This window comes from Octopus bimaculoides, chromosome 27 (assembly GCF_046866305.1).
Source record: "Octopus bimaculoides isolate indiv1 chromosome 27, ASM4686630v1, whole genome shotgun sequence".
Taxonomy (NCBI): domain Eukaryota; kingdom Metazoa; phylum Mollusca; class Cephalopoda; order Octopoda; family Octopodidae; genus Octopus; species Octopus bimaculoides.
Window position 1 is genome coordinate 16799591 of NC_142954.1, and position 10000 is coordinate 16809590.

At 38.7% G+C, this 10000-nt stretch overlaps 1 protein-coding gene across 2 annotated transcripts in view; it reads left to right on the forward strand.

Annotated features, from left to right (window-relative positions):
* Window positions 1-10000, forward strand: part of LOC106876113 (uncharacterized) — a 187355-nt gene that overhangs the window by 133157 nt on the left and 44198 nt on the right. The window lies entirely within an intron of this gene.

A 10000-nucleotide genomic window follows, 5' to 3' on the forward strand; every position in this document is an offset into this window, starting at 1 on the left:
CACACACACGAAATGGGACAAGAACGCAAAACATCCAGACAGTTAGATGATTACAAAAAAGGGACAACAAAACATCCAGACAGTTAGATGATTACAAAAAAGGGACCACAAAACATCCAGATAGATGATACAAAGAAGACAAGGACAGGTCATTCAGAGTTTACTTTTGCAAAGATAATCTGGATCTCGACTGAGGAAAGAAAACTCCGAATGACCTGTCCTTGTTTTCTTTGTATTGTCTATCTGGATGTTTTGTTGTCCCTTTCTTGTATCACCTAACTGTCTGGATGTTTTGCGTTCTTGTCCAATTTTGTATTTATATATATATATATATATATAGCGGCGTACATACACTTTGGTCTCTCTCTCTTTCTTTCTCTCTGTCTGTCTGTCTGTCTGTCTCTCTCTCTCTCTCTCTCTCTCTCTCTCTCTCTCTCTCTCTCTCTCTCTCTCTCTCTCTCTCTCTCTCTCTCTCTCTCTCTCTCTCTCTATGTATATATATATTGAAGATGAATAAAAATGAAAATGCTACTTTTTTAAAACATTTTTTGGGTGTTTTAATTGATTTACATGTTTCGGTTTTTTTGAAAAACCTTATCAAAAATGAATATAAAATATGTGAGAAGAGAAAAGAGCTTTTAATAAAATAAAATTGAAATTAAAATTTAAAATGACATTCATAGTTTAGTAATCTACTAACACAACAATTTGGAATTACCATGTTTTCAGAACTCAAGGAAAGGACCATGTGCGCATGCAAGAAATAACAGTAAACTATGAATGTCATTTTTAATTTTAATTTCAATTTTATTTTATTAATAGCCCTTTTCTCTTCTCACATATTTTATATTCATTTTTGATAAGGTTTTCCCAAAAAACCGAAACATGTAAATCAATTAAAACACCCAAAAAATGTTTTAAAAAAGTAGCATTTTCATTTTTATTCATCTTCAATATCTACTTACTCGTGTGGTACTTTTACAAATCTTTTCAAATATATATATATATGCATATATATAATCCATATGTTAGTTTATGTCTCTGTCTGTCTTGCTTTTCTCTTCTGACTATTCATTTATCTATTTGTCCATATGTTTCAAACACACACACACACACACATGCAAATGTATACATATGTGCACTTACCTCTAAATGAAAAGATGCTGCGATGTCTCATGAGATGAGTAGTACATCGTATACATATATATATATTTACATATATATATCATCATCATCATCGTCATATATATGAATGACAGTGTTGTTTATCATCCCAAACAGCTGATGAGAGGTGTGATAATACACAATATCTTCTCAATTATCAGTTACCACGAAATTGCTTTAAAGTGGGGTGCCAAGCTTGGGTATCTCATTAGAGGGTTGATAACCTTAACTAATCTCTCTATTTCTCTCTCTCACTCTTATTCTCGTGCAGACACACACACACTTTTGCACATATATTCACACACATGAAGCTACATACATTCAGATGTAATGTAAAATGGTTGGGGGATAATGGTGTTGTGTGGTGTGGAGAATGTTCACCACAATACACGAACACACACGCACATACACACACACACACACACAGATATATACATATATAAAACTAAACTCTGTCGGTCACGAATGACCATGGGTGCAACTAAGAGGTTCTCCTCAGGGGTATAAGTCTAGGCGGAAAGTCGCCTCACTGGCGAACACACAACCTAGGGTTGTTTTTGTGGAAGACCAGTGGTCACCCATGCATACCAGCCTCCCTTCTCCATGCCACTGATGTTATCCAAGGGAAAGGCAAAGGGACTGATACAGCTTAGTACCAGTGCTATCACAACTCATTTCTACAGCTGAGTGAACTGGAGTAACATGAAATTAAGTGTCTTGCTCAAGAACACAACACACACCGCGGTCCGGGAATCAAACTCACAACCTCACAGTTGTAAGCTTGACGCTCCAACCACTGAGCCATGCGCCTTCACATATACATATACATATACATATATATATATATATATATATATATATATATACATACACATATATATCTAGCTATCTGTCTATCTATCTATCTATCTATCTATATATATATATATATATATATGAATCAAAACAGCTTGATTCAAATTCGTTGGCGCTTATAGTGTTTCTAGAATGATGCTAATCTTCAGCCATTTTGAATTTGAATTCAAATTGAAAATGGTTGACGATTAGCATCACACTTGAAACTCTTGGAGCACCAATGAATTTGAATCATACATGTAACTCCCAATAAATTGGTTGAGTGCCCTTCTTCCATTTGACCACTCACTCGTATATACATACACACACACACACACACACACACACACACACACACACTTGCACAAAAACAACACACATACTAAAAAGACATGACTGGTATGTATGTATGTATTCAGATGTATATGTATGTATACAGATACACACACACACAAATATTTATAATATATGTGTATATACATACATATATATATATATATATATATATATAGCTTCCGCTATCTGGGCGACCAAGTTAGTAGTGGGGGTGGGTGCGCTGAAAGTGTAGCTGCTAGAATAAGAATAGCCTGGGCAAAGTTTAGAGAGCTCTTACCCCTGCTGGCGACAAAGGGACTCTCACTCAGAGTAAAAGGCAGACTGTATGACGCATGCGTACGAACAACCATGCTACATGGCAGTGAAACATGGGCTGTAACTGCTGAGGACATACGTAAGCTCGCAAGGAATGAAGCCAGTATGCTCCGTTGGATGTGTAATGTCAATGTGAATACCCGTCAGAGTGTAAGTATCTTGAGAGAAAAGCTGAACATTAGAAGCATCAGTTGTGGCGTGCAAGAGAGACGATTGCGCTGGTATGGACATGTGGTGAGAATGGAGGAGGATAGATGCGTGAAAAAGTGCCACACCCTAACAGTTGAGGGAACCCGTGGAAGAGGTAGGCCCAGGAAGACCTGGGCTGAGGTGGTGAGGCAAGACCTTCGTACATTGGGCCTCACCGAGGCGATGACTACGGACCAAGACCTTTGGAAATGGGCTGTGCGTGAGAAGACCCGGCAAGCCAAGTAAGATCGTTGCCAGTGCCCCTGGACTGGTTCTTGTGCGGGTGGCACATGAGATGCACCATTTTGAGCGTGGCCGTTGCCAGTACCGCCTGACTGGCTCCTGTAGGATTTTCGAGCGAGATCGTTGCCAGTGCCCCTGGACTGGCTTGTGCGGGTGGCACATAAAAGACACCATTTCGAGCGTGGCCGTTTTCGTGCGGGTGACACGTAAAAGCACCCACTACACTCTCTGAGTGGTTGGCGTTAGGAAGGGCATCCAGCTGTAGAAACTCTGCCAAATCAGACTGGAGCCTGGTGTTGCCATCCGGTTTCACCAGTCCTCAGTCAAATCGTCCAACCCATGCTAGCATGGAAAGCGGACGTTAAACGATGATGATGATGATGATGATGATGATATATATATATATATATATATATATATATATATATATATATATATATATATATATATATATATACTTTATTTAAAAGCAGCAGAAATATAACAAAAGACTGTTACTCGGAGTTTCACGTTCCCGTTCATCGGACAGTTTACTGCTTTTAAATAAAGCATATTACTCTACCTCTGGTATTTGAGTACTCTTTTTTCCACCTTGTTGCACATTTTATGTGCTTACTCCGGTATATATATATATATATATATATATATATATATATATATATATATATATATATATATATAGATATATATATAGAGAGAGATTCAAGGTGAATATGGTACTTAAGTTTAGGCACCAGAATTAAGTATGGTATTATTTTTACAATTTCAAAATAAGGTGATTAAAGTCAAAATAAGCAACAAGGATATCCAAAGTTAATGCGGTACGATCGTTTCATGCGACTCCATTTATTTAAGCAATGTGAACATTACATCATCATCATCATCATCATCATCATCATCATCGTTTAACGTCCGCTTTCCATGCTAGCATGGGTTGGACGATTTGACTGAGGACTGGTGAAACCGGATGGCAACACCAGGCTCCAGTCTGATTTGGCAGAGTTTCTACAGCTGGATGCCCTTCCTAACGCCAACCACTCAGAGAGTGTAGTGGGTGCTTTTACGTGTCACCCGCACGAAAACGGCCACGCTCGAAATGGTGTCTTTTATGTGCCACCCGCACAAGCCAGTCCAGGGGCACTGGCAACGATCTTGCTCGAAAATCCTACAGGAGCCAGTCAGGCGGTACTGGCAACGGCCACGCTCAAAATGGTGCATCTCATGTGCCACCCGCACAAGAACCAGTCCAGGGGCACTGGCAACGATCTTACTTGGCTTGCCGGGTCTTCTCACGCACAGCCCATTTCCAAAGGTCTCGGTCCGTAGTCATCGCCTCGGTGAGGCCCAATGTACGAAGGTCTTGCCTCACCACCTCAGCCCAGGTCTTCCTGGGCCTACCTCTTCCACGGGTTCCCTCAACTGTTAGGGTGTGGCACTTTTTCACGCAGCTATCCTCCTCATCAAATATAAAATGCAGAACAATCCTCAGCTGCACAAAGATATAGAAATTTACTGAAATTTACTGAAATTTCATTTCAACAGAAGGACATATTTTCATAACTATACTTAAACTCTCCAAGTAGAAAGGAAGAATACAAAAAAACCCTTTCGACTTAGCCAGACCATACAGGCTAAGCCTTTCTGTTGAAATGAAATCTCAGTAAATTTCTATATCTTTGTGCAACTGAAGATTGCTCTACATTTTATATTTGATGTAATGTTCACATTGCTTAAATAAATGGAGTCGCATGAAACGATCGTACTGCTTTAACTTTGGATATTCTTGTTGCTTATTTTGATTATATATATATACATACATATATAAACACTCGTGCTTGCATTTATCAAACTTAAAATGGGGTGTCAGCTGTTTTTTGATATATTCTTGATAGCAATTATCACACACTTTGATAAATTTCTGATATTCCCTATCACACATCAATGATGTGTAGAAATGGTATATCTTACACTTACACACGCATTCACACACACACACGCATTCACACACACACACACACATGCATGCACGCTCGCGTGTGCATTCGCACACTAACACATACACATCACCCTCTCTCCCCCCTCTCTTCCTCCCCCTCTCTCTCCCCCCTCTCTCTCTCTCCTTCCCTCACACACCTACTTACACCTATTTCTAAGTGAAAGGATGCTGGTATGGTATGTCTCATGAGATATATGGCAAATAAACAGGTTCACAGATATGTCTGCATACGTGTGTGTATGTGTCGCTGTTGGTCTGTGTATGAATCTGTTTGTGTGTATGCCTCTGTGTGTGTGTGTGTGTATGTGTGTGTGTGTGTGTGTGTGTGTGTGTGTGTGTGCGTGTGTGTGATAGAAAGCTGTAGCAAGACAGACAGAGAATCAAATATAAAAAGAAAAAGAACACTGAAATACAATCTGTGAAATATTTAGTTCTGGCCAATATTTCGCTTAAAAAATCCCTTCACAAAGACTCTAAGGGAGAAAAGAGAGAAAAAAAAAGGGGGGGGGGGGGGGGGCATCATTATCATCATCATCGTTTAACGTCCACTTTCCATGCTGGCATGGGTTTTGGATGGTCTGACTGCGGACTGGCAAGCCAGGAGGCTGCACCACGCTACAATCTGATCCGGCAAGGTTTCTACACCTGGATGCCCTTCCTAATGCCAACCACTCTGAGTGTGTAGTGGGTGCTTTTTATGTGCCACCAGCACGGGGGCCAGTCAGGTGGTACTGGCATGACCACGCTCAAATGGTACTTTTTACATGCCACCAGCATGGGAGCCAGTCAGGTGGCACTGGCATTGACCATGCTCATACGGTGCCTTTTACGTGCCACCAGCATGGGAGCCAGTAAGGTGGCACTGGCATCGACCATGCTCGTACGGTGCCTTTTACGTGCCACCAGCATGGGAGCCAGTAAGGTGGCACTGGCATCGACCATGCTCATACGGTGCCTTTTACGTGCCACTGGCATGGGAGCTAGCCTGGCGGCACTGGCGTCGCCCATCAATGTGAATATATATGACCATGGTAGCCATATTCGAATGACATAATGTGGTCATTCATGTATCAGTTGAAGGCATCCTTTACTTAATTCAGTCATTGAACTGTCGCCATGCTGGGGCAACACCTTGAAGTATTTAGAAGAACAAGCTGATCCCAGAATGGCATTTTCAAATGTCTGGTACTTATTCTATTGGTCTCTTTTGCCGAACTTATAACTTATGGGGATGTAAACAAACCAACACTTGCTATCAAGTGGAAGGTGAAACACAAAAATGCGCACGTGCACACACATGCGTGCACACACACACATTTGCACACACACATATACATATATATATATACATACTTACAGAGAGAGACAGACAGGCGGGTGAGTAGGTAGGTAAGTAGGTGGGTAGGTAGGTAGGTAGGTGAGTAGGTAGGTAGGTAGGTTGGTAGGTGGGTTGGTAGGTAGGCAGGCAGACAGGGAGATAAACAGATAGTTATAGGCAGACAGAAAACAGACCTCTATTCAGTTTCTGTCTCTCAAACTCATTCACAAAGCACTGTTCAGCCTGGGGTTAAAAGACACCTTCTGATGATGCCATGTTGTGAGACTGGACCTAAAACTACGTTGGGACGCAATAGAAAATTCTGTGTCTTTTCAATCATTTTATTTTTTACTAGCTGGCCCCATGCCATCAAAAATGATAGCTAATTGTAGTATTTTATAAAGTACAAAATAAGGTACACACACACACACACACACACACACACATACACACACATATATGAAGGGCTTCTTTCAGTTTCTGTCTACTAAATCCACTCACAAAGCTTTGGTCAGCTCGAGGCTTTAGTAGAAGATACTTACCCAAGGTGCCACGTAGTGGGGCTGAACTGGGAACCATGTGGTTGGAAAGCAAGCTACTTGCCACACAGCCACATGTATGTATATATATATATATATATACTTTATTTAAAAGCAGCAGAAATATAACAAAAAAAACGTTACTCTGAGTTTCACGTTCCCGTTCATCGGACAGTTTTGTTAGAAATGGCTAACAAAACTGTCCGATGAACGGGAACGTGAAACTCAGAGTAACGGTTTTTTTGTTATATTTCTGCTGCTTTTAAATAAAGCATATTACTCTACCTCTGGTATTTGAGTACTCTTTTTTCCACCTTGTTGCACATTTCATGTGCTTACTCCGGTATATATATATATATATATACAAACACACACACACATACAGAGTGCAACAAAGCCCCTCCCAGATTTACCAGACAAAATATTACATCATAACTTTCTGTCAATGTATATTTTCTTTTATCTATTTTCAACATCTTCCTAACTATTTCTGTAACAAGCTATGACAAACTAGAATCAATATTTATTTTACAACTTATTTATATGTCACATGACTAGAATAAATATATTCAGGAGTTTGACCTTCTCCTCAATGGATAACATTTGACGCTTACAAGAGTTGATTGGAATTTATGTGTTCTGATTTCTTTGAGTTTTTTCGGTGGCTCTGGGCTTTTTGTTTCTTTTCTTGTTTTTTTTTTCACAATAACTTGATCTTTTTCTTTATTTTTGATGTGGTTTTTTTTTCTTTCTTTCTGATGAATATTCTGTAAGAATATTCTTTTATTTCCTTTATTCTTTTTCTTCTTTCACTCATTTGACTGTGGCCATGCTGAAGCATTGCCTTTAGTCAAACGAATCGACCACAGGACTTATTCTTTGCAAGCCTTGCGCTTATTCTAGCCATCTCTTTTGCCATACTGCTAAGTTACAGGGATATAAACACACCAACATCGGTTGTCAAGCAATGGTGGGGGGACAAACACAGACACACAAATACATACATGATATATATATATATATATACATACATATATATAAGTATATATATATATATATATATATATATATATATTTATAAACGATGATGATGATGATGATATATATATATATATATATATATATATATATAAATATATATATATATATATATATATATATATATATATATATATATACTGAATCTTCAGTATCTTTGCTCCTTGTATATTTCTATATTTATACACACACACACACACACACACATATATGACTGACTTCTTTCAGTTTCCAAATCCACTCATAAGGTTTTGGTCAGCCTGAGCTATAATAGAAGTCAGTGGGACTGAACCCGGAACAATGTGGTTGGGAAGCAAGCTTCTTATTTCTTTACTGCCCACAGGGGGCTAAACATAGAGGGGACAAACAAGGACAGACAAAGAGAGTAAGTCGGTGACATCGACCCCAGTGCGTAACTGGTACTTAATTTATCGACCCCGAAAGGATGAAAGGCAAAGTCGACCTCAGCGGAATTTGAACTCAGAACGTTTCTGCCAGCTCACCGCCTTCTTATCGCAAGCATCTTACCACACAGCCACTCCTGCACCTCTATGTTAATAAAAGAAACTAACATCACTGCCTAAGTTTATAAGGAGTTGTTCTCCTCTCCCAGCTTGTCAATGAGCCACAAGACGTTTCATGAATGGGTAGATATGTTGAAAAGAAAAGGACTTGGTTCATACTGTCATCTCCATTACTTTATTTTATCGATTCTGAAAGGTGGGATTCGAACTCAGAATGTATAGAGTTGAAACAAATGTTGTAAAAGCATTTTTCTTTCAGGCTCTAATGATTCTGCCAGCTCATTGGCATTGATTTCATGAAGAGGACATGGGAGTGTTGTTGTGTCTTGGGAGGGTCATTGTGCCAATAATGATGAATACACACACTGGTTCAATAAAAAATACAAGCTATCTATCTATCTATCTATCTATCTACCTACCTACCTGTTTGTCTGTCTGTCTGTCTGTCTGTCTATCTATCTATCTACCTACCTACCTGTCTGCCTGCCTGCCTGCCTGTCTGTCTATCTATCTATGTATCTATCTATCTATCTATCTATTTATATATATATATATATATATATATATATATATACACTTTAAAAATAGGGAAGGCCAGTTTATGGGATTACCCTAGGTGTATCGTCAGACCCCAAAACCTGTTGACCTAAAACTGGTTTTGGGGTCTGACAATATGCCATAAGGCTAAACCCTTTATGGATGGGGAAACCCAGTGTAATCCCATTTTTAAAATATACACTGCTCCACATCTTCCAGTGTGCTTCTCCGGATTTATGTTTCCCAGAAACGATATAAATATATAAAATTTAAAGAAAACAGAAAATGGAGAAATATTGATGAACTACAATTGACTTACATCAAGTTTAGTCATTTACTTAATGCCCCAAAGAGATACATGAGCAAAATGGTATGATTACAATCACATTCAACTTTTCCTTTTTCTTCTCTAGGCTTTTCATTTTTCTTTACTCTTCCCTCTGATGAAGCTCCATGTTTCAGATCGGTTTTATGAGCAAATATGATAAATATTTTTAGCATATCAATGGCAATACCGTACGACATTGGAAGCAGAAACAGCTGTTAGATGGGATGCAGTCTATTTGTATTGAATTAATAAATAATAATTGATGTAAGCCAATCGTTGTTCATCAATATTTCTCCATTTTCTGTCTTTTTTGAATTCTGATACTTGATAAACTCATGTTTATCCTTGTCTTTACCCATAATTTACGAACATGCTTACATATGTATGCCCATGGTTAAACATAGGTACTATACCTGTAGTATAATGAATACTTCCTTCCCTTAGATGGTTATTTTAACCTCTAACTCAGCTAACTTTATATATATCTATATAGGGATTTACTATTCGTAATAAGATAAAAAAAAATCAAGGCTGTGTGCATTATAGAACATTTATAAATAGGTCTTACAGCTGTTTCCAGGATATTTATTATATCTCTTCATCGGAGACGGTGTGAGAGGATGGTTAAGCAATAGTTAA